Below are 25,426 nucleotides of genomic sequence, written 5' to 3' on the forward strand. Positions count from 1 at the left end.
CCCCTAATCCTGATCACAGCACTAATCCTAATAGCACTAATCCCTGAAGCAGTAGGCCCCCACTGCTGATTTCTCAATAGAAACACTTCAGAACAAAAGAGAGTGGCATAAAGTATACCAAGGAATAAAACCCACAGGACTGAGTCCAAGACTACTCTATCCAGCCAGACTATCATTCAAAACTGACACACGCCTTGGCTAGTCTGGTGCCACCCACTTGCCAGCCCCCACACGAAACAAAAGGAACACACTATTCCATTGGACACTAGAAAGGTGAAGGGAGTGGTTATAAAGTTAAGCCTCGGACTGACCTGCTAGCAAAGCCTCAAACAAGTCCCAGCTTAGAGGGCACAGCCCTCTTAGCATAATTAAGCTTGACCTTAGGACACTCCCTAAATCCTTTCCCGGTAACTAATGGACTGTGGGAAGTGCAGCAAGTGCTGCCAAAACAAGTGAAACTCCCATGAACATTGTAACTATGATGACCACTACCTTGTTTACCTCTGACTATGAAATAAAGCTCAGCTTGCCCTCTGATCTTTTCTGTGGTCTCAGCCAGGCATAGAAGATTCACCTAGACCAGTTTATTCTCTGTCTGTCTTTTCTTCATCCTTCGATGGTCCCCCTCAGTCTTGTTGAACCCTTAGTTGCACTGGCACAGGACAGAGAGGCACATGAAATTGTTCACACTCATGGGACACATAAGAACATCTATGTAGGTAGTGGATGGGCATAGAGATCTATGTAGACATGGAAGGGCCACATAGGAATGTCTCCATGAGTCACTGAAAGGTAATATGTATCCACAAAGGGCTCTAAGGGGGCACATGGTTTCTTGTGGGACACTCAGGGAGAAGGGCTTGGTGGCCAAGGGGCTAAGAAAATGCCCCCATGACACTCCTTAACTAGAACTGAGGGCACCAAGAAGAAAAAGGAAGGCTGGGGAGAGCCACCTGAGATAATTCTTGCTCCTATGTCACTGTACAAACTACAGATAAGGTTCCTGTGTTTGTGAGCTCCTACAAATGAAGGTTCTTGTTTTATGTATCATTGTAGCCTTAGGATCTATCACAGAGCTGGTCCACAGTGTGTACTCAATGCAGAGAGTAACCCGACAGTGTATTGATGTTTATTTATGATTTATTGATGTTTATTTGCTTTTCTGCCATTTTCTAGGCAGAAAACATTTGCATTTTGTTACTTTAGTTTTCTTATTAACCAAGCAATAGGATTTACTAAGAGGTCTTTAAGATCCCTAGCAACCCAATCATTTTATGATTCTACTAGAGGCCAGGTGTTGCTTTTGGTAGTCATAGAGAGAGCCATTAATAACTACAAACACATGAAGATACCACCAACCAGTATCTCGTGTAGGAAGAAAAACCTCCAAGATGACTAAGTTGGGCATTGAGGGTAGAAAATTCAGCAGGAAATTGGTTTGTGTGACTTTTGATGAAAATAGCATTACGGGGGAGAGCTAGAGCTCTCCCAGATGAGTGGGTGCATCTGATATGCAAATGCACCCACTCACCTGGTGGGTGCACTTGCATATCAGACACTGTGGGTGTTTTCAATAAGATTTGCTTCCTTGTCATGTTTGGGTGGGGTGTGATAGAGATGGGGCAGAAGCTGACACAACCCCCATACCAGCTCTTGGGGCTGCTGTGAATCCAGCAGAAATTGAGATGAGCTCAGAAAAGAGAGGGAATCAGGGAGCAAGAGGCACTATGAATCCAGAAGTGGCATCTTCACACTAATTTTTTTTTAAATGTGTTAAACAGCAATATGTATCTTTAGAAATAAAAACAGAAGCAGAAGCTGAAACTGGTTTGGCTCAGTGGATAGTGTCAGTCTGCGGACTGAAAGGTCCAGTTTCGATTCCCGTCAAGGGCATGTACCTTGGTTGCGGGCACATCCCCAGTAGGGGGCGTGCAAGAGGCAGCTGATCGATGTTTCTCTCTCATCGATGTTTCTAACTCTCTAACCCCCTCTCTTTCTCTCTGTAAAAAAAAAACAAAACAAAAAAACCCCAAACAAACAAACAAACAAACAAAAACAGAAGCAGAAGCAGTGACAATGAAGCTATTAGACTTTCTGAGGAAGTAGTTCTGAGCTGGGCCTTCCCCACCCAGCAGCTGGTGCAGGCCCACCCAGCCCTGGACCCCATGCTGGCACTCCTGTGGGAAACCTGAAGACAGTGCATGCCCCTGCTGCACTGTCTGCAGCCCCCTTGTCTCACCATCTAAGAGATGGTTTCTTGTACAGCAGAAAAGCCACAGACTATGAGAGTAAGAAGACATCAAGTGGCCCTGTACCACTGTGTAGGCATGGTCATGTTTATCATGCATAATAAACAAGTTTGGTCATGCATCTCAGAAAGAGATCTTATGAGCTGTGAGCTCTTGAGCAGGCCAGTTAACATGTCTGACCCAGGCTTGTCTTCTGTAAAGTTGGGGTTCTAACTATGTGGCCTTTGGAGTGGAACTGAGGAGGCAAATGAGATGTGAGTGAATTTTCCTCCCCCTCCTTCAGGCCTTTGCCATTAGACCTTTAGTCCAGAACCCTGAGAGAATGATATAAACAAGGACCAGAAAGTTTACTTGATGGGAGGAGAAAGAAAGCAATTCAAGCGTAAAGACTGTTCTATCATTTTCCCTATACTTGTAGCATAATGCCTCCTTTCTCTTACCCTTTGTACCTTTTGCCCTTTGTTTTCAGGGAAACTGTGATACTGCATTTTATTATAGGCTGGACTTTCCAATAGGACTACTCCCTAACTAGGCTGATTGCTTATTATTTCCTAGTGCTGTGAGTTCCTGAAACTTAGTAAGCAGTACAAAAGAAGGGAGAGGGAGGAGAGAGAGAGACTGGCAGGAGTTCCATGAAATGGTGTGGAAAGGAAATGAGCATAAGTGGATGCCTGAAGGGCTTCCTGGAAGAGGCAGTGCCTCATTGGCAGACACCAGCACTGAAGGACAAGCCTGAAATATTTCAGTCAGAAATTGGAATAGTACTGGAGAAGGTGAGGAGTTCCCATAACTTACCCCTATGACAATTCAGCCTACCCAGGTCCTGGATACCATTACTGGTCAGTGTTCCAGACACATCTGGGGAAGAACCCTAGCTCAGAAAGTTCATTTTTAAGCTGCTGATATCCCTATCAGTGTAGGAAGTCTGGGGTTAGCCTGGCTTCTCAGTACTTTAGCCCCTGCCCCTTTCCTGTGCTATGAGGATTAACCCTTGAGCACCTGCCACACAGGCTGTGAGATGTTTGAGGGCAGATACCTTCTGAATTTATCTCAGTAACTCAACATCTCGGTGTTAAGCTGGCACTTATGAAATATTTATAAAATTTTTCAGATTCACCAATGCTCTTCCTATGTTTCAGTGGGTTTTGCTCCTTTCTTGCTCCTTTCTTCAGGAAAGAACACATTGTCTTCCTGTGCAGAGCTACCTCATCCATGCTCCCACACAAGTAGAATTTTAACTAAAAAATGAATACAAACTAAGAAAGTAACCAAAATGTAAGTCCTGTACCACTCACAAAGCTACAGAAGTAAAAATGCAAAGTTCAGAGTCCCACCCACAACGACTTCTGTCTTGATTTTAAAGGGAGTATTGTCTAAAAGGGAAACTCCCACCCCAAATGCTATAATAGATTTACTTTTCCTTTCTAATCTAAACTACAGCTACACAATCTCCACTTGTCTCCAAAACATCATTCGCCTCACACCTGCCAGAATGATTATCATCAATTAGTCAGCAAACAAGTGCTAGTGGAATGTGAAGAGAAGGGAGCCTTTGTGTGCTATTGGTGGGAATGCAGACTGGTGCAGCCACTGTGGAAAACAGTATGAAATTTCCTCAGAAAATTAAAAATGGAACTGCTATTTCACTCAGCAATTCCACCTCTGGGAACTTATCCTAAGAATCTCCAAGCACCAATCAGAATGAATATATGCACCCCTATGTTCACAGCAGCATTATTTACAACTAGAGGCCTGGTGCACGAATTCGTGCATGGATAGGGTTCCTTGGCCTGGCCAGCGATCGGGGTCAATCAGGGCCATTTCACCCAGTCCCAATTGGGGCTAATCAGGGCTGGCCGGCCAGAGGGTGGGACCATAGGAGATTGGCCTGCCATGGGAGGTTGGCTGTGGAAGTGCACTAACCACCAGGGGACAGCTCCTGCATTGAGCATTTGCCCCTGGTGGTCAGTGCACATAATAGTGACCAGTCAACAGGTCGTTTGGTCAACTGGTCATAACGATCGCATAGGCTTTTATATATATAGACTAGAGGCCCGGTGCACAGAGGGTAGTGTGTCCCTCAGCCCAGCCTGTACTTTCTCCAATCTGGGACCTCTTGAGGGATGTCCGACTGCCCATTAGGCCTGATCCTACCCTTAAGGGGATCTGGCCTAAATGGACAGTCAGACATCCCTCTCACAATCTAGGACTGCTGACTCCCAACTGCTTGCCTGCCTGCCTTCCTGATTGCCCCTAACCACTTCAGCCTGCCAGCCTGATCACCCCCTAACCACTCCCATGCCAGTCTAATTGATGCCTAACTGCTCCCCTGCCAGCCTGATTGCCCCTAACTGCCCTCCCTTACAGGCCTGGTCACACCTAACTGCCCTCCCCTACAGGCCTGGTCTCCCCTGCCAACTGTTCTCCCCTTCAGGCCTGGGTTCCCCCAAACTGCCTTTCCCTGCATCCCTGGTTGGCCCCAACTTTCCTCCTCTGCTGGCCTGGTCAACCCTAACTGCCCTCCCCTTCAGGCTTGATTGCCCCCAACTGCCCTCCCTTGCAGACCTGGTCCCTCCCAACTGCATTGCACTGCCAGACATCTTGTGGTGGCCATCTTGTGTCCACATGGGAGAAGCCATCTTTGACCACATGGGGGTGGCCATCTTGTGTGTTTAAGTGACAGTCAATTTGCATATTACTCTTTTCTTAGATAGTATAGAGGCCTGATACATGGGTGGGGTCCGGCTGGTTTGCCCTGAAGGGTGTCTCAGATCAGGGTTAGGGTTCCCTTGGGGTATGGGACAGCCTGGGCAAGGGGCCTGTGGTATTTTGTAGGCCGGCTATGCCACACCTCCCTCCCCTCCATACTCCAAGCAGAGGCCCTGGTATCTGGGATTTATTTATCTTCTATAATTGAAACTTTGTAGCCTTGAGCGAAGGCCAGGGCAGGAAGGCTATGGGTGGGAAGCTTGGCTTCCTCCAACCCAAGCCTCTAGCTCTGTGGCTGCCGCCATTTTTGTTGGAATTTATTTATCTTCTATAATTAAAATTTGTAGCCTTGAGCAGAGGCCAGGGCTGGTCAGGGTGCGTAACCCAGGGTAACCAAGCCCCCTGCTCTCTCCATGGCCACAGTCATCTTGGTTGGGTTGATTTGCATACTCACTCTTGATTGGCTGATGGATATGGCTTGTTGGTGTAATGGAGGTATGGACAATTTGCATGTTTCTCTTTTATTAGTCTAGATAGCCAAGATCTGGAAACAGCCCAAGTGCCCATCAGTAGATGAATGGTACATTGACACAGTGAAATATTATTCATCCATAAAACAGAAGGAAATCTTACCTTTTGTGACAGCTTGGATGGACCTGGAGATTATTATGCTAAATGAATTAAGGCAGTCAGAGAAAGACAAGTACTATATGATCTCACCTATATGTGGAATCTAATTAACAAAATAGAAATAAAGGGATACATACGTCAAACAGATTGACACATTTCAGAAGGGATGGAGAAAAAAGGGACTGGATGAAAGGTGAAGGGATTAGCCAGAAAACATATATACATAACCCATAGCCACAGATAACAGTTTGGTGATGTCCATAGGGAAGGGGGAGCACTGGGTGGAAGTGGGCAAAGGGGGAGGAAATGGGGACATCTGTTACAGTGTCAACAATAAAAATAAAGTTAAAACACACACACACACACCAGTATCCTGGGCTAAAGGATATTTTTACCACAAAGAAATGTGAGAACATCAGAATTTTTATATGGTCGTTGTATCTTGACACCTTGTTGACTGGTACCTTAAAAGCTTTTAGATCATTTCTTTTGAACACAGAGAAAAAATAGGGCTGTGTAATTGGTCAGTTAATAAAGGCACATGATCAGTTTGCATCTCCATTATCTAACTAATGGAGTATACAATGTCTGATTGGAACTAAACTAAGATTAATCGGTCTGACAAGATGTATTCATTGGAAGCTCCAAAAAGTTGTTTCGCTTATCCCCTTGACTGAATTGGATCATTGTCCCTTTTCTTTTGGGTTTTGGAAGCTGGAAGTTGTTTCATCAATTCCCAATAGGTTTCTTGCATTTTCTTTTCCTGGTCCTCACTCTGACAAGGCTTTTCTACTGCTCTTCACAGGGGTCAGTTGCTTTTGCTCACCAAAATCACTCAGTAAGGAATGATGCAGAGGTGGGAGAAGGGAGATGGAAGGGAAGTGCCTGGAATATAATGACTACACAATGACAATGCAAATGTCTTCATTCTCCAAAGTGAACTTAACTAAAAGTCTTTAGGCTCAGTTTTCTCATCTGTAAAGTGGGAATAGCACTCATATTTATGTCACATCCTATCTAATAAAAGAGTATTATTCAAATTAACCATCACTCCACTACACCACAAACCACTCCCACAAGCCAATCAGGAGCAAGTATGTAAATAAACCCAACCAAGATGGCTGCAGCCACAGAGAGAGCAGGAAGGAGGCTTGGGTTTCCCTGGCAATGGAGGAAGCCAAGCTTTCCACACAACCTGGCCAGCCCAGGCCTCCATTTAAGGCTACAAAGTTTCAATTATAGAAGATAAATAAATCCCAACAGAAATGGCGGTAGCCACAGAGCTAGAGAGAGCAGGAGGATAGGTTTGTTCTGGCGATGGAGGAAGCCACGTTTTTGCAGCTCTGGCCTGCCTTGGCCTCCACTTAAGGCTACAAAGTTTCAATTATAGAAGATAAATAAATTCCAACAGAAATAGTTGCCACCATGAAGCTAGTAGAAGCTTGGTTCCACTCTAGGCTATAAAATTTCAATTGTAGAAGGTAAATAAATCCCAGATACCAGGGCCTCCTCTTGGGTCTCCAGGAGTGTGGCCAGCCCGCAAACCACCACAGGCCCCTCACTTAGGCTGCCCTATGCCCCAAGGGAACCCTCATCCTGATCTAGGACACCCTTCAGGGCAAACCAACTGGCCCCACCCATGTACCAGGCCTCTATCCTATCTAATAAAAGAGTAGTATGCAAATTTGACCACATAGGGTCATCCATCACACAAGATGGCTGACCCTATGTGGTCAAAGATCCTGCCCCCATGTGGACACAAAGTGGCCACCACAAGATGGCTAGCAGGGGAAGACAATTAGGAGGGACCAGGTCTGCAAGGGAGGGCAATTGGAGACGATCAAGCCTGCAGGGAGGGCAATTAGGGGTGACCAGTTCAGCAGAGGAGGAAATTTGGGGGCAAACAGGCTGGCAGGGAGCAGTTAGACATCAATCAGGCTGGCAGGGGAGTAGTTAGGGGGTGATCAAGGCTGGCAGGCAGAAGCAGTTAAGGGCCAGCAGTCCTGGATTGTGAGAGGGATGTCTGACTGCCCGTTTAGGCCAGATCCCTGTAAGGGTAGGATCTGGCCTAAACAGGCAGTTGAGGGGTCCCAGATTAGAGAGGGTGCAGGCTGAGCTGAAAGACACCCCTTCCCCATGCACAAATTTCGTGCACTGGGTCTCCAGTTTATTTATAAGATGCTAACATTTTTAAGATTTAAAAATTTCAGCAACTTTACATTTTATTTATTTCTCAAAGAAGGCTTAGATTATGTGAATAGTGAGATCAATTGTCCTTGAATCACATCCAATATCTACATCCCCAACAGTCCATCTGTGGTTTGTTATCATAGGGTTAATAATCAGTGAAAAAGCCTACGTTGAGTTTCAAAGCTCAGTCTAAAAGTTTGTTTGGCCTCTCACTTTTGGTGTAGCCTTGTACCTGGATCCTTCTGGGTTAGCGACCTCTTGAGCTTTCAACTTTTTGAAGGCAATCTGGTCTGTTTGTGAAAGAAGGCCAAAGATTTTGAATCACAAGGGCCTGCATGTGCCCTGACTGGGAATCTAACCAGTGACCACCTGATTCATAAGTCAACTTGCAACCACTGAGCAAGCGGGTTGGGCGGGCTGTAGTTCATCTTTCTTTCTTTTCTTTTCTTTTTTTTTTTAATATATTTTATTGATTTTATACAGAGAGGAAGGGAGAGAGATAGAGAGTTAGAAACATCGATGAGAGTCATCGATCAGCTGCCTCTTGCCCGCAACCAAGGTACATGCCCTTGACCGGAATCAAACCCGGGACCCTTCAGTCCCCAAGCCGACGCTCTATCCACTGAGCCATACCGGTCCCGGCTGTAGTTCATCTTTCAATGAAAGCAAGTTGGAGTAAGTTTCTATAACATCTGAGTATGACTTTTATTGCTTTTCAGCTATCCCCTTCTAAATCAGATAAATTAGTCTCTTTTAAAAGAATTATGTTGATTGTCAAGATTACTGGAATTTGATGAGCATATCATCCATGCACATAATACAGTTACTGTAAAATCAAATAGTTCCTACGTTTAGTAGTGAAATAGCTCTAGGCATGGGGGGAAAAAACATTTCTTTCAACAATACCAAGACTAACCCATTACTGAAGAGTGCTTTTTCTGAAAAGACAGAAATGATCAATTTACCAGTTCAGTGGGGAAAAAATAAAATTCTATATGAATAGGAAAAAATAAAATTCTATATGAATAGTACTGAGGAGTAAAACCTGCCAAGTTATTACTGTATTTTGTTTCATTAATGAAAAAATAAACACTAATTTCTGTTTCTAAATCAAAGTTCCATATTTTATTCACAGTATTTTTAGAATTGATCATGTCCACTTTGACACGTTTGCATTTCAATTAAAATTGGATGTCATAAGACTACCTGTTTGCCCTAGCTGGTTTGGCTCAGTGGATAGAGCGTCAATCTGCAGACTAAAGGGTCCCGGGTTTGATTCCAGCCAAGGACACATGCCCAGGTTGCAGGCTTGATGGGGCATGCAGGAAGCAGCCAATCAATGATTCCCTCTCATCATTGATGTTTCTATCTCTCTCTCCCTCTCCCTTCTTCTCTGAAATCAATAAAAATACATTACCAAAAAAAAAGTTAAAAAAATAATTTTTTTTAAAATACTACCTGTTTTATGACACAAAAACAATTCTTGTTAAACAAGCAATGGGGACACACATTTGTTTTCACTGGAAGGTGTATTTACAATAAAGCTAATCAGCTTGTTTCTCCACTGACTGAAGACAAGGGTTATTGGTGGTGGCAAGATCCTTCTTAAACTTACTGAATATAATCCCCTAAGTTGACTAAATGAAAAAAGGAAGAGAGTAAAGGAAAGGAGTGAACAAAGACCACACCATAGCTTTAACCTTGGTTACTAGAGGGAGACAGCAATATTGAGAAAGGGTTAGGAAGAGAAGAAATTGTTGATATGTTTTCCAGTGCTGGCCTATGTGGTTCAGTTGGTCGGAGGATCGTCTAGTGCAGTGTTTCCCAAAGTGTGGTATGCATATCCCCAGGGGTACGGGAAGAGTTTGGTGGGGGTACACGTTGCACCGGAGTTTGGTAGGGATATGCACTGCACCGTGCTTAGCTGCGCCTAATTCTACTTTCTCATGAGTAAGAGGGGTACTCAGCATTACGAAAATTATAGAAGGGGTACACATATATCAAAAGTTTGGGAAACACTGCTAGTGCACCGAAGAGTCTCAGGTTTGATTCCCATCAGGGCACATACCCAGATTGCAGGGTCAGTCCTGGGAGTATAGGAGGCAACTGATGGATGTTTCTCACATCAATGTTTCTCTCTCTCTCTCTCTCTCTCTCTCTCTCTCTCTCTCTCTCTCTCTCTTTCTCTCTCTCTGTCTCTCCTTCTCTCCCTCTACCTCTACCTTACCCTCTCCTTCTCCCTCTCCCTCTCCCTCTCTCAGTATTTTTAAAAAAATTCTTGGGTGAGGATTTAAATAAATAAATAAATAAATAAATAAAATTTTCCATTTTCATTTCTCCTAGAAAACTTATAGTTAACTAGAGGCTCAGAGCATGAATTTGTGCATGTGTGGGATCCAGCTGGCCCATCTCCTGGTCGAACTCCCTGTCAAACTCCTGATCGAGGGGACAATTTGTAGCTTTTTATTATATAGGATGATTTCATGTAAAGTGACATTTTAACTTCAGAATGGTTCTATTAAAAAACGTATGTGTCGAGCGGTTTGGCTCAGTGGTAGAGCATTGGTCTGCGGACTGAAAGGTCCCAGGTTTGACTCCAGTCAAAGGCATGTACATTGATTGTGGGCACATCCCTAGTAGGGGATGTGCAAGAGGCAGCTGGTTGATGTTTCTTATCGATGTTTCTAGCTCTCTATCCCTCTCCCTTCCTCTCTGTAAAAAATCAATAAAATATTAAACACACACACACACACAAAAACAAACAAACAAACAAAAAAAACCATATGTGTCAATTTGGAATTTAAGCACTTGGATGGATTCCCAGCCTTAGATGTTTTCCCAGAAAAGTAGGTCTCCTCCCACATAGGAGATCATAGGGAGATGATTATTTATGCATATTAAGAAACATGAGATGACAAGACCTGGCAGGACACGCGAGTTGCATATAAGGAGTCAGAATGTCAGAGTTCCTCAAATTTTTCTAATGTTTGTGCTGAAGGCTCTCTGGTATAATTTATTAGCTCCTGTTATTATAAGTAAACTTCTCATTACTAACTAAAAAGAATTAATATTATTAAATACTTACTAAGTGCCAGGCCCTTGCTAAACCCTGCATAGATCATTGTAACTTCAAACATCATGACAACCCTATGAGCTAAATCTTATCACTCCCATTTTACAGCTGAAAAAAATAATGTAATTGTCCCATGACACAGAATTTTGAAATGATGGCATTGGGTTCTGGGCAGTGTGGCTCTAGAAGCCGTGAGCCTCGGAGTGGGTCTGTGGATCAGTAACCTCAGACCTATTATAAGTGCAGTTTCTCAGGCTCCCAGCCTCTTATATCAGCATCTGCATTTTAATAAGATCTCGGAAGATTCATGTGCACAGTAAAGTTGAAGAAACTCTAGTAGCCGAAACCGGTTTGGCTCAATGGATAGAGCGCCGGCTTGGGGACTGAAGGGTCCCGGGTTCCATTCCCGTCAAGGGCATGTACCTTGGTTGCGGGCATATCCCCAGTAGGGGGTGTGCAAGAGGCAGCTGATTGATGACTCTCTCTCATCGATGTTTCTAACTCTCTATCTCTCTCCCTTCCTCTCTGTAAAAAAATCAATAAAATATATTTTTTAAAAAGAAAAAAAAGAAAAATCTGTGTCCTCAAGTGAATGCTGAGGGTAAATCTGCCTTGCCCTAAGTAGATGAGATAACTTTTGTAAGATTATCCAGCTAGACGGGTAAAACCCGATTTCCAGGCTTCGAGTTAGCTCTTCCTCCATGTCTATCAACAAGCGAATCTAGCCGAAACCGGTTTGGCTCAGTGGTAGAGCGTTGGTCTGCGGACTGAAAGGTCCCAGGTTCGATTCCAGTCAAGGGCATGTACATTGGTTGCGGGCACATCCCCGGTAGGGGGTGTGCAAGAGGCAGCAGACTGATGTTTCTTTCTCATCGATGTTTCTAGGTCTCTATTTCTCTCCTTTCCTCTCTGTAAAAAATCAATAAAATATATTTTTTTAAAAACACAAGTGAATCTAAAAATTAAGTGAAGTAAAAATCCAAGGAATAGAATAAACTGGTGAATATAATAGAATAGAATCAGGGGCATAGAATGGGAGTGGATTGATAATTCTCAGGGGGGAAAGGGTGTGGGGGGTATTGGAAGAGACTGGACAAAAATCTTACACCTATGGATGAAGACAGTGGGGGGGAAGGTAAAGGCAGAGGGTGGGGTGGGAACCGGGTAGAGGGGAGCTATGGGGGAAAAGAGGAGGAACAATTGTAATAATCCGAACAATAAAGATTTATTAAATTTTAAAAAAATCATATGTTGAAACCCAACTTCCAGTACTTTAGAATGGGTCTATTTTTGGAGAGAGACCTTTCATGAGTCCATTGATGTTAAATGAGGTTGTAAGGACAAGGCCCTAATGCAGTTGGGCTGATGTCTGTATAAGAAAAGAAAGGGCACCAGGTCTGGGTACACAGAGAGAAAATGCCTTGCGAGGACACATCTCCAAGCCAAAGAGAAAGGCCTCAGGGGAAACTGAACCTGCAAACACTTTTATGTGGGACTTCTAGCATCTAAAACTGTGAGGAAATCCATTTCTGTTGTGTAAGCCCCCTAGTGTGTGGTTCTGTATGGCTGCTTTAACAAATTAATACAATATCTATCGAGTCTCCTTTTCTGAGAAACCCCTATTGTTCTTTTGGATGTATTATTGTCTTAATTCTGTAAAAATATTCTGTCTGAAGCCTGTTGTCCCTAGAAAACAAAGCACATTCGCCTTGGCCTGGCTGTTTTTTGTCTCTGGCTGCTGCTCCCCCTGAGGCTGACTCAGGCAGAGAGCCTCTTCTCTAGTCCCCCTGTGCCCTCTGGGATCCTCTCATGAGTGCAGTGATGTTGTAAAAGTAGGGTCACCCAGTCCTGAGATGCAGCAAGATTGCAGTTGTTAAAGTCAACACGTTATTAAGTAAACATTAAAAATGTCAAGAATATTTTGGCCAGAATATCGTGTAGCCATGGTAGAAACTGATGTTGGTTTAGAAAATATGAGCAGAGAAGATGCTAACTTTTTAGGATTAAAATAATGACTGCATTTTTTTTTTTTAAGGCAGAGACTTCTGGATTGTCATTAGGGATATTTGCCTGAGGTTATGTGTATTATTATTATTATTATTATTATTATTATTGATTTGAGAGAGAGGGAAAGTGGGGGGGACAGAGAGAGAGGAAAGGGGAGAAAGAGAGACATCTATTTATTGTTCCACTTATTTAAGCATTCATTGGTTGATTCTTGCGTGTGCAAGCCCTGACCAGGGATGAAATCCACAACCTTGGTGTATGGGGACAATGTCCTAACCAACTGAGCTATCCCGCCAGGGTCATAGAGGTTTTCTTGTTTAATGTTTTAACCAGTTCAAATTCTTACTTGATATTCTCCACTTGACAATGAGTAAACGTGGTTCCATTTCCCGTCAGCATTTTGTAAAATGCAACTCATGGTTTTTCCCTGGGTCTTAGCTAAAAGGAAAAAGTGTTCTGTTGCAAGAAAATTACACAATCATCTGCCCGTCCCCTGCAACCTAAGGCACTTATTTCTATGTATTTACTTGTTACGGATTATTGCAGATTGCCACATGCCTGGCACTGTGCTCAGTGCTTTTTATGCCTTGCATTGTACTTATGAGATATGGGATAATCAATTTTACACACATATAAGAAATTTAGGATTAGAAAAGTTAAGTCATGATGTAACTAGTGAGTACTGGCTAAGCTAGGATTTGAGCACAGATCTGTCAGGGGCATTTAACTACCCTGTTTCCCCGAAAATAAGACAGTGTCTTCAATATTAATTTTTTCTCCCAAAGTTGTGCTAGGTCTCATGGCTTTCTTTGCACAGTAAGTCATGCAGGGTTCTCAAAACATTTTAAAAAATCTTTTACCATGTTTTTTTGTTGTTGTTTTTGTTTTTCTTTTTCTTTTTCTTTTTGAATTGGTGACGTAACTTGATAAACTTGTTTCCCCATAAAGCACACTCTGGAAAAATTTGAAAACTGGGGGGGGGGGGGGGGGGGGGGGGATGACTCAACTATATCAGTTTTAATTGGTGAAAAGAACCTTTTTACAGATGTAAAACCCTAATTCTAACACTAACCCAAATTCTACGCCTAAACTTTTTTTTCTTTTCTCTTCACCTTTCCTTCTTTTCTTAAAACAATTTTTTTATTGATTTTACATTTTATTTCAAAATAAACATTAATATTTCAAGAATAAAAGGATTTTACGTATAATAATACTACCAAAACTGTACTAACATAGTATGATATCACAAAAGTTGTAGGAAATATTAAAAATCTGCAAATAGCAGGATTACTTCTTTTTAAAAAATATATATATTTTATTGATTTTTACAGAGAGGAAGAGAGAGGGACAGAGAGTTAGAAACATCTATGAGAAACATTGGTCAGTTGCCTCCGGCACACCTGCTACTGGAAATGTGCTGGCAACCAAGGTACATGTCCTTGACCAGAATGGAACCTAGGACCTTTCAGTCTGCAGGCCAATGCTCTATCCGCTGAGCCTGATCATTTAGAGTAAGATTATTTTTATTACATTAGAGAATATTTTTTCCTTCTGGCTCTATTTTTATTCATCAGTTCATGTTGTTCATTGTATTTCACAAATGAGTGAGATCATATGATATTTATCTTTCTCCAACTTGCTTATTTTGGTTAGCATGATGCATTTAAAGTCTATTTTGTCAGATATGAGTATTGCTACTTCAGCTTTTTTTTTTTTCTCCTTTCCATTTGCATGAAAATTTTTTTCCATCCCTTCACTTTCATCCTGTGTGTCTTTTGTTTTGAGGTGGGTCTCTTAGACAGCATATAGTTTGGTCATGTTTTTGTATTCATTCATCTACCCTACACCTTTTGATTAGAGCATTTAATCCATTTATATCAGAGTTATTATTGAGATGAACTTATTTATAGCCATTTTAATTCTTTATGGCTAGGTTTCTCTCTCTGTTTCTTCTTCTCAGCAATCTTTTTAGCATTTCTTGTAATGCTGACTTTGGTGGTGATGAACTCCTTTAGCTTTTTTTTTATTTTTATTATTATTTTTATTTTTTTTTATTTTTGTCTGGGAAGCTCTTTATTTGACTATCTATTTTGAATTATAGCCTTGCTGGATATAGTAATCTTGGTCTCAGATCCTCGCTTTCCATTACCTTGAGTATTTCATGTCATTCCCTTCTGGCCTATAGAGTTTCTGATGAGAAATCAGATATTAGCCTTATGGGATCTCCTCTGTAGGTAACAGTTTTCTTTTCAACTGCTGCCTTTAAGACTCTCTCATTGTCTTTAATTTTGGGGATTTTAATTATGATGTGTCTGGGCATGGGTCTGTTTGGGTTCATTTTGTCTTGTTTAGGATCCTCTGTGCCTCCTGAACTTGTGTGACTTTTTCCTTTACCAAGTTAGGGAAGTTTTCTACCATTATTTCTTCAAACACCTTCTCTATTCCTTTCTCCCTTTCTGCCTCTTCTGACACACCTACTATTCTAATGTTGTTACATTTCACATTGTCCCACAGCACCCTTTAGCTGTCCTCCTGTTTTTTAATTGTCTTTTCTTTTTGGTTCTCTAATTGAGTGATATTTTCAACTCTGTCTTCTAATTCACTGATTTGATCCTCATCTTTCCCTAATCTGCTGTGTATTCCTTCCAATGTATTCTTCATTTGTCTTATGTCAGTCTTTATCTCAGACTGTTCTTTTTTCATAGTTACTATATCTTTTTTCATACTGTTGAGGATTTTTAACATCATTACTCAAAACTCTGTTTCAGATAAAGTTCTTATCTCTGCTTCACTTATCTCTTTTTCTGGGGAATTTACTAGTTCTTTTATTTGGGGGTTATTTCTTTGTTTCCTCATTTTGGTAGTCTGTTTGGATTTGTAACTATGGTTTATTAGGTAGATCCTCTATACCACACATGTCAAACACAAGGCCCGCAGGCCAAACCCGGCCCGCCAGGCCTTGCAATGTGGCCCGCACCACTCTGTCATCACTACACTCCGCTGCGTTCCATCACAATGACGCGCGGTGACATAGGAGGCTTGTGATCTCGCTGGCCGCCTCGCCAGCCGCCGTACCTGCTATCTATTACACATGCGCTTAGATAACAAGTCATGCAAGATTCAGGAGGTGTGACCTATAGTCCGACATCCGATGTGGTTGTGCGGGTGGCAGAGCAGAGGAGAGAGTGAGTGTGCGGGCATAAAAAATACACAGCAGAAGCTGCCAGTTCCTGGCATAAAGTGCAGGCATAAAAATTGCAACAGAATCTGCTATCTGTACCCAGCCAGGCATTTATTGACTGACTTTTTTTTCTCCACTCCATCTGCCAAATCAAGCTATCCCTGTGCAGTTTTCAACTTTTTCCTTCTAACACAGATTTCCAATAAACTACATCTTTTACTGCCAATATTGATCCCAAAATGTCCAGGAAAAGAAAAGTTGACGGTGAAGGCAGACAATTTAATGACAAATGGGAAAATGAATACATGTTTGTGCTTAGAGAGGGCAAACCAGTGTGTATATTGTGTTATGAGACAGTGTCAGTGATGAAAGAGTACAATATACGTCGTCATTTTGACACCAAACATAATGTTAAGTATGGCAAATATACTTTGGAAGAAAAGCATAAAATTGTTAAAGAACTAAAAGGCAAACTACAATCATAGCAGCAAATGTTTACAAAGGCTACAGCAAAAAATGGTGCTGCAGTGAAAGCAAGCTTTATAGTGGCTGAAGAAATTGCCCATACTTCAAGGTGTTTTTCAGAGGGTGCCTTTTTGAAGCAATGCATGCTAAAAGTGTGTGAGCAAGTATGCCCAGACCAGATACAGAGTTTTCAAAATGTCAGTTTGTCAAGAAACACCATTGCAGATAAGAGTTCAAGAACTCTCAGGAAATCTATCATCACAGCTGGCCGAACAGGCATGCAGTTATCTCGCTTTTTCACTTGCTATCGATGAAAGCACAGACAACACTGATACAGCGCAGCTGTCCATCTTTATACGTGCTACGAAGACCGACCTCTCTGTCACTGAGGAACTTTTGGATGTAGCTGCCATGCATGGGACGACAACTGGTAGAGATATATTTGAGGCTGTGGAGAAATCTATAAATAATTTTAAATTACCCTGGGAAAAGTTGGTGGGGCTAACTACCGATGGCGCACCTTCAATGTGCGGAGAAAAGAAAGGCTTGGTTGGACTAATGAAGGAAAGAATGCAAAAAAGTCACTGCCACACACCCTTGATTACTTATCATTGCATTATCCACCAAGAGGCTATGTGTGGAAAAGTTCTGGACATGAATGACATAATGACCACAGTCATTAAAACTATTAACTTTATATGGGCATGTGGCCTGAATCATCGCCAGTTCCAGCAGTTTTTACAGGAGGTGGGTGCAGAGCATGGAGACGTGCCATACCACACAGAAGTAAGATGGCTGAGCAAGAGCTTAGTCCTCAAAAGATTTTTGGAGAGGTGGGGAAAAAATGAAACAAATCATTACCCATTTTACAATTTGGCCACAGACTAGCTGTGGTGATGAAAACCAAGACACTATGATTTAATCTAGAATTCAATTAATAGCAGTCCTGTGTCACTAAAGAAAAGAAAAATAAGTATAGTATTATCTGCATTTACACATCAAGGAAGAACTAAAAGGTTTTCTTCTAAAGGTTATTTTTGATTTGTGAGCATCCAGGCCTCGCTTTTAAAATGAAGGAAAAAAATTAAGTTAAAAGATTAATGTTAAATTTTTTCCACAATAAAAAAAAAAACACAAAAAAACCTCAGGAAAAAGAAATGAGAGAGAGAGAGAGAGAGAGAGAGAGAGAGAGAGAGAGAGAGAGAGAGAGAGAGAGAGAGAGAGAAGGAGGGAGAGTATAGAGTTTGGAGGGTAGTATTGGATGGATTTGCTACCCTGCTCCTGGGTCCCCTAAAGCAGGAAAAGTTCCAAGAACAGACATTGCCTTGGGAGCCTTCTACTAGCATTCTCTCCTACTACCTGTGCCCTTTTCAAATTATTAGGCAATTTAGTTGTTTAACTATTTAGCAATGTTCTGATTCCCTTGGGTTTCTGGACTATATAACAGCTAACCAAAGAAAATGGCCAACCGAAGGAAATGAATACATCTTTCTTCACATTATGGCAAGGTGTATTCATTAAGTTAAATATTTGAAACTGAGAAACCGTTTGATAAACGGGAAGCTGCAACTAGAAAACTGCATGCCCCAGGAAGACTCACTGATCTCCGACAGATTTTCCAAAATGATACGTTTTCAGCAGAATGAATCATACGTGTTGGTATGATCTCTGGTCAAAGGAAGGTTGCTGTGGATAAAATAAATGTTGCTTTGCTTCTGCCATTATGATCGGTGAGCACGCCCCTGCATTCAGACTGGAGAGATGTTTACTGCTGGTGCCTACAACATGGATATGTGGCTCTGCTTTGAAGTCACACTCAGGTCACCTTTCATGCTATTGGGAACTTTGTTTTCCACACAAGGAATAAAGAACAAAATTACTTAATTGATATTAAATACAGGCCGTTATCTTTGGCATAATCACTTTTGATCTGAGTGAAATCTATAAAAAATTTAAATAAAAACTATATATGCATATAAATGTAAAATGGTGTTTTCAAGCAGAAAACACAAGGTTATGGCCATAATGTAGAAGACAGAGCAATAAAGTGGTAACCCAAAAGCAGGCACCAACTCCATATCTGGCTTGATTTATAGGGTTTTGGAGAAAATGACCAAATCTAAACTAGAGACAATAACAAATATGTATCCTACCTCCCCTACAGGGAGTATTGATGGAGGCTATTTTCACAATAATTGGTCTTTTTCACATTTACTTTGCCAAGTATTATGCATTATGCTAAGTGCATTGTATTTTATATCCCAACTATTCAGGAACCCTGAGTTCTTCTTTTATCTGTGTCCTTCCTTCCCCACTCCCTCCCTCATAAAAAAAAAAGTACATTAAAACTCAGTAATTTATCTAAAGTATGTGTGAATGACTTGAAATCAGAAGATTTTAAGAAAATAAAAGTTATTCTTCATCAGGAGTTCTAGGGCAGTGGTCAGCAAACCGCGGCTTGTGAGCCACATGTGGCTCTTTGGCCCCTTGAGTATGGCTCTTCCACAAAATACCACGTGCGGGCACGCACATACAATGCGATTGAAACTTCGTGGCCTATGTGCAGAAGTCAGTTTTCAACCTAGGCGAGTCTATTTTGAAGACGTGGCATTAGAACACTCAAGGGGCCAGAGAGCAGCATATGGTTTGCCGACCACTGTCCTAGGGCATTTGACTTTGGGTTGATGCTTCTTTCATGTGATGGTTTTACCTGACAACATCCAATGAAAAAGCTGAGAGGCTCACCTTTTCACATATTAAATAACTTTTTCCTGAGAAATGTTCAAAGTAGAATCATTGCTAAAATGTATAGTAATCCTTTATCTTGATTTGGGCACTTTTTCAGTTTATATAATACTTTCTCATATGTACTCTCTGCTGGAAGATTTTCTAGTATTTTCCACTTTTAGTTTATAACAAATATCTATTAGTTGTCTCCTTTGTAAGCCCTAATGAAGTAAACTGAAATGTAAAGAAGAAATATATAGAAATGAACGTCTACCACACCCCTCTAGCCTACTGGCCAAGTTAACATCATCAGTACAGAGACAAGTCAATATCTTGTGCCTCATGATGCACTGAAAACACAGCAACACTTTAGTGATTTTCCTGCCAAAGGTGAACAATCTGAATCTAATGGTGAGACAACATCAGACAAACCCAAATTGAGGAACATTCTGTTACAGAACAGGAAGAGTTCATCCACTCAGGGCTAATAGAACCAAACACTAGACACCAAGAATTGCCTAGAGAAACATTGGCTATTTTATTCATGAATGGTGTTGTCCAGGAGAGCAGAAAGCTAATGCTCAAAAGCCCAAACCCCCCAATGGTGTGTAGGCTACAGATTATATAGGGAAAAATCATAAGACTCTGGGTTAGGGCTTCCGGGTCATTCTGGGAGTTGATTGTCAGAGATGAGGAGAGGATAGAGTCATTTCTTCGCATCCTGAGGACAGTTCTGAGGTCTGTTCCGACATTCCTCTGTCCAGTCATAGGACAGTAGATAGGGAGTTGTTTCCCTTGAAGGCCTGGGAACAGAAACATAACCTAAATCAAGATGTTATCTTTAGCCTTCCATAGGTCCTGACCATGTGACCATTAGTCAGGTTCGAGATACTGTCTTCTGCTGCCTCAGGGGCTGCTGATGCTCCGGGGGAAAGGCTAGAGCTCTGAAGGTCAGGAGGAGAGAGAACGAGCTTAAAAGAAGAGATAAGAGAAGAGGAGAAGAGGGGAGAGGCAGAAAGGAAAAGGAGGGGAGGGGAGAGGAGAGGGGAGGGGAAAGTAGAGAGGATTCCTTAGAACTAGGATTTAAAGATAAATTTAATCAAAGTCCTAGGATCCTTGGTTTTAATTCTACAAAATAACTGGTCAGTACTCTTCAAAATGTTGATGTCATAAAACACAAAAAATCTAAGGAACAGTTCCACGGTATCAGAGACATAAAAGGTATGTCTAACATCTGAATGGCACCTGCTAGGGTTGTGCAGTTACAACCTGACCATACGCTGGCTTCTGAGACATGGTTTTCTTGTAACTAGGGGAGCCTGTGTGCAGAAATCTTTTGACACAGGAAGAGCTCTAGATAGAGGTGTCAAAGATGCGTCAGGAAGTCTGCGGACACTTCTGGGACCGGATGAGTGACCGAAGTGCCACTCAATGAAAAGCAAGCACAGAAGAGGCCGATTAAAATGGAGAAATAGCCTAAACTGGTTTGGTTCAGTGGATAGAGCATTGGTCTGAGAACTGAAGGGTCCCAGTTCGATTCTGGCCAAGGGCATATACCTTAGTTGCGGGCACATCCCCGGTGGGGGGTGTGCAGGAGGCAGTTGGTCAATGATTCTCTCTCATTGATGTTTCTAGCTATTTATCCCTCTCACTTCCTCTCTATGAAAAATCAATAAAATGTATATATTTTTTTTAAATGGAGAAATAATAAATTCAGTTTTGGATATATAGAGACACCTGCAGAAGGTCCAGCCAAAATGACTCCTTGGCAATTAGAGATCTCAGTCTAGAACCCAGGAGAGAGGCCTGGGCTGGAGATGTTTAGAGCATGAAGGAAGTAGGAGTAGGAGCAAGCCTTGCAGTCACGAGAGAGGCAGAAGAAGAGGAAGAGCACTTGGTATACACAGAGAAAATGGAGATCTGAGAGTTGTGGCTGGATTTGAAAGTAGGTTGGGAGAGAGTGCAGCGGGGGTGGCGAGAGAAGGTAGGGGGGAAGGAACAGTCGGTTACTGACCGCGCTGGTTTGCCGCCACCGCTGCCGCCATCATGCCAGCCATTCCAGTTTCAACGAGTGGCTGGCACGAGTGTTTCAATGCCTCTCGATACAATAAAACCACAAAAATTTTCTTAACAGTTTAAAAAAAAAGAAAAGAAAAGAAAAAGAAAGTAGGTTGGGAATTATATTTCTTGTTGCAGTTCCCAAACCAGCTCTCAGTGAAGGCTCCAGAATGCAAGACACGCCAATTTGGGAGCAGATTGGATCCAGCTTCATTCAACATTACTACCAGTTATCTGATAACAATAGAACCCAACTAGGCGCAGTTTACATTGACACATCATGATGAGAAGGTCAGCAATTCCAGGGGGAAGCTGCCATTGGTGAAGAAGTTATCTAGCCTTCCGTTCCAGAAAATCTAGCACAGCATCATGGCACAGGACCACCATCTCACGCCAGATAGCTGCATCCTCAGCATGGCTGTGGGCCAGCTTAAGGCTGATGAAGACCCCATCATGGGGTTCCACCAGATGTTCCTATTGAAGGACATCAATGATGATTGGGTTTGCACCAATGACAAGTTCAGGCTTGCCCTGCACATCTTCGGCTGACCTCCTCCAAACCAGGCACTCATGCTGTTTCCTCCTCCCTCCTCTTCCAGATACTATTCACACTCCTCCAGGTGTTCCAAATATCATACACAAACGAGCAGGACCGAGGTGGGGGCGGGCACAGTATGCTGCTGCTACCTAGGTATTGTGAATCAAAAGGTTGTCTTTTTTTTTTTTTTTAATCTACTGACAAGTTGCTCTAGTAACCCAAAGGAGTGAAGGAGAAAGCAGCTGCCTTACCATCCAGACATTGATTTGTTCAGATGTTTCAATGCCTCATGATACAATAAAACCACAAAAATTTTCTTAACAGTTTAAAAAAAAAGAAAAGAAAAGAAAAAGAAAGTAGGTTGGGAATTATACTTTTCATTGCAGTTCCCAAACCAGCTCTCAGTGAAGGGGCAATCTACACTAATAAAAGAGAAACATGCAAATTAGCCATCACTCTGCTATGCCAAGCCACACCCATCAGCCAATCAGAGTGACTATGCAAATTAACCCATCAAAGCTGGCAGGTAAATTTGCATACACAGGAGAGACAGGCAGTGCCATGGCCCACCCCTGGGGTCCAGGTCTATCTGTGGGGGAGGCCTGGCAGGCAGTGCCAGACACCATTGGCAAGGTACCAGTCAATCAGGGCCCTGAGAGACAGGGTGGGCAGCACCAGCCACCACCCCCATGGTCCGGGTCCATCACAGGCCCTGGGAAGGGCAATGGCCTGCCTAGCCACTCCTGCAGGGTCCTGGGAACATCACCGCCCCCAAGAGGAGTGGCTGGGCCTGCTTAGCCACTTCTGTGGGGCTCCAGGAACATCTCAGCTCAGGGGAGGAGCGGCTGGGCCTGCTTAGCCACTCCCATGGGGCCTTGGGAACATCGCAACCCAGGGAAGGCATGGCCGCCCACCTAGCCACTCAAGTGGGACCCTGGGAACATTGTAGGTGTGGGGTTGTTGAGACCCAGACAGGGCCTCTGGCCACAGATTCACAGCTTCGCGGAGACAGACTCTATCAGGCAGCCGGGTGGCCATGTGGGTGGGCCACAGGGTGCCCATTCAAGATGTGACACAGAGAGGAAGTGCAAGAGGAAATCCAGAGAATGGGATGTGGGGGTTCAAGATTGGAGGGGCTGGGCCGAGGGACACCCTCCCCAGTGGATGAATTTCATGCACTGGGCCTCTAGTAAAGAATAAAAATAAAAAGTGTCAGAAAAGTCATTGTTGTGCATGCAGATTTTCAGTCCCTACTTAGCCATATAAGAATGGCCCTTGAACTATAGCCAGTTCCTCAGTGGTTAGAGCATTAACCCTCAGACCAAAGGGTCAGAAGTTCCATTCCTGGTCAAGGGCATATACCATGGCGGCAGGTTCCCTAGTCCCAGTACAGATGTGTGCGGGAGGCAACCAATTGATATATCTTTCTCAGGTCAATGTCTCTTTCTCTCTCTTTTTCTCTCTCTCTCCTATCTCTCTTTCTTTCTCTATACTTTCTGCCCCCCTTCCACTATCTCTAAAAATCAATGAAAAAAATATTCTCAGGTAAAGATTTTTTTAAATGGGTCTTGTGTCTGGAGCACTTCCTAGAATTTTTTTTTTGAATAGTCTGAGGAGGGTAGATTTTAGTTTTTCTTTGAATGTTTGATAGAACTCCCATGTAAAGCTGTCCAGATCAGAGCTTTGTTTGCTGGAAGATTTTTGATTACTACTTCAATTTCTTCAGTAGTTATCAGCCTATTCAGGTGTTTTGATTCTTCCTGGTTGAGTTTGGGAGCTTGTATTTTTCTAAGAATATGTCCATTTCATCCAGGTTGTCCATTTTGTTAGAAAAGAGTTGTTCATAGTATTTTTTCATAGTCCTTTGTATTTCTGTGGGATAGGCTGTTACTTTCATTTCTCATTTGGTTGGATTACTTCTCTTAATGAAACCACAGAGAAACAAATAGTAAGCACTTAAAGGAAATGAAAAAAATTCTTCCTGGAATAGAATTTGAACTAAACTTTAAAAGTAATTAAACTTTGGAGAAAGCTTGCTTTTTCTTGGAAATTGAACTGCATAAGAACAAATCAGAAGGATCAAGAATAGTTACATAATTTTGGTGGACCAGAAGCATAGCTATAGATGAACCAGTCATGTAATTAATTTTACTTTATACTAAAACTAGAGGTCCAGTGCATGACATTTGTGCACTTGGGGGAGGGGTAGTGTCTCTCAGCCCAGCCTGTACCTTTTAGCAGTCTGGGAACCCTCAAGAGATGTTCGACTGATGGCTTAGGCCTGCTCCCACCACCGCCACTGCACTTGCCAGCCATCAGCCTGGCATGTGGCTGAGCGGCGCTCCCCTCACCCACAGTGGAAGTGCACTGACCACCAGGGGGCAGCTCCTGCACTGAGCGTCTGTCCCCTGGTGGTCAGTGTGCATCATAGTGACTGGTCATTCCACTGTTTGGTCGATTTGCATATTACCCTTTTATTATATAGGATAACACTGTTTCTTCTCAGTGGGATAAAGATTTTCAACACTACACTCAAGGGCTTATACAGTATATCTCAGTCATTCAAACTCCTCTTGTTGCTACAAAATAAGACTGAGTTGGTTTCACATTCCACAAGAGTAAATCATTCATTTATCAATGCAATATGGAAAGCAAAACCCGAATGCCATTTGTATTATTTGACTTCATTTCAAAAGCTGCCTTATGAGAAATTACCTGAAATGGACTTTTCCAGAATTCTTGAGGGACTTAAATTACCTCAAACATTTCCCCTCATTATGCAATAGGGACTAGATTTCTCTGCAATTCAGATGACCAAAGGTTTGACACATTGGCATATATGCCTGAGCATCATAACCTAAAATTCATTCTAGTCATGTGAAGGGGATTTTTTCCTCTCTTTCTCTTTCAGCCTCATCTGAATAAATAAGAAATTTTGGTGCCCTAGTCATTTTATTTTCTTTATTGATTTCAGAGAGGAAGGAAAAGGCAGAGAGAAATAGAAACATCATCAATGATGAGAGAGAATCATAGATTGGCTTCCTCCTGCATCCCCCTACTGGGGATCGAGCCCACAAGCCAGGCATGTGGCCTTGTCCAGAACTGAACCTGGGACCCTTCCGTTTGCAGACCGATTCTGCAGGCCCTATCCACTGAGTCAAACCAGCTAAGGCGATGCCCTAGTTATTTTTAATACACATGAAAATTCACACAAATCTGAAAATTCAAATAAATGTCTGGTTACTACCCAAAATTAGCATGTGGAGCACCAGTGACACAAACAAACTTTTAGAAACAAATGTTATATGGACAACCGTTGTTTTATGGGCTAGTAGCTACATCTACCAAGTGAAACAGCAGCTTGAATTTTTCTGAGAAAGGAGTATTCTTTCTTCTAATTATGGCTTATTCAGATGAGTCTAGAAGTAGCTAGGTAGAAAGGTAGGTAGGTAGGTAGAGATCTAACTGCATCTTTTTTTTTTTTTTTCCAGAGAGAGAAAGGAAGAGGGAGAGAGAGATAGAAACTTCAATGATGAGAGAGAATCATTGATCGTCTGCCTCGTGTACATCCCCTACTTGGGATTAAACCTTAAACGCAG

General features: G+C 42.4%; 1 long non-coding RNA gene and 1 pseudogene across 1 annotated transcript in view; both read left to right on the forward strand.

The window, feature by feature from the left end:
- Positions 1 to 21,125, forward strand: part of LOC123652605 — a 24,055-nt gene extending 2,930 nt beyond the window's left edge. The window contains exons 2-3 of the long non-coding RNA XR_006742042.1: positions 18,264 to 18,267; positions 21,115 to 21,125. This is a non-coding gene — a long non-coding RNA (uncharacterized LOC123652605). The remainder of the gene's footprint in view (positions 1 to 18,263; positions 18,268 to 21,114) is intronic.
- Positions 21,126 to 21,459: 334 nt separating this feature from the next.
- LOC118722396 lies at positions 21,460 to 21,949 on the forward strand (annotated as a pseudogene).
- Positions 21,950 to 25,426: the final 3,477 nt, after the last annotated feature.

This window comes from Pipistrellus kuhlii, unplaced genomic scaffold (assembly GCF_014108245.1).
Source record: "Pipistrellus kuhlii isolate mPipKuh1 unplaced genomic scaffold, mPipKuh1.p scaffold_m20_p_2, whole genome shotgun sequence".
NCBI lineage: Eukaryota > Metazoa > Chordata > Mammalia > Chiroptera > Vespertilionidae > Pipistrellus > Pipistrellus kuhlii.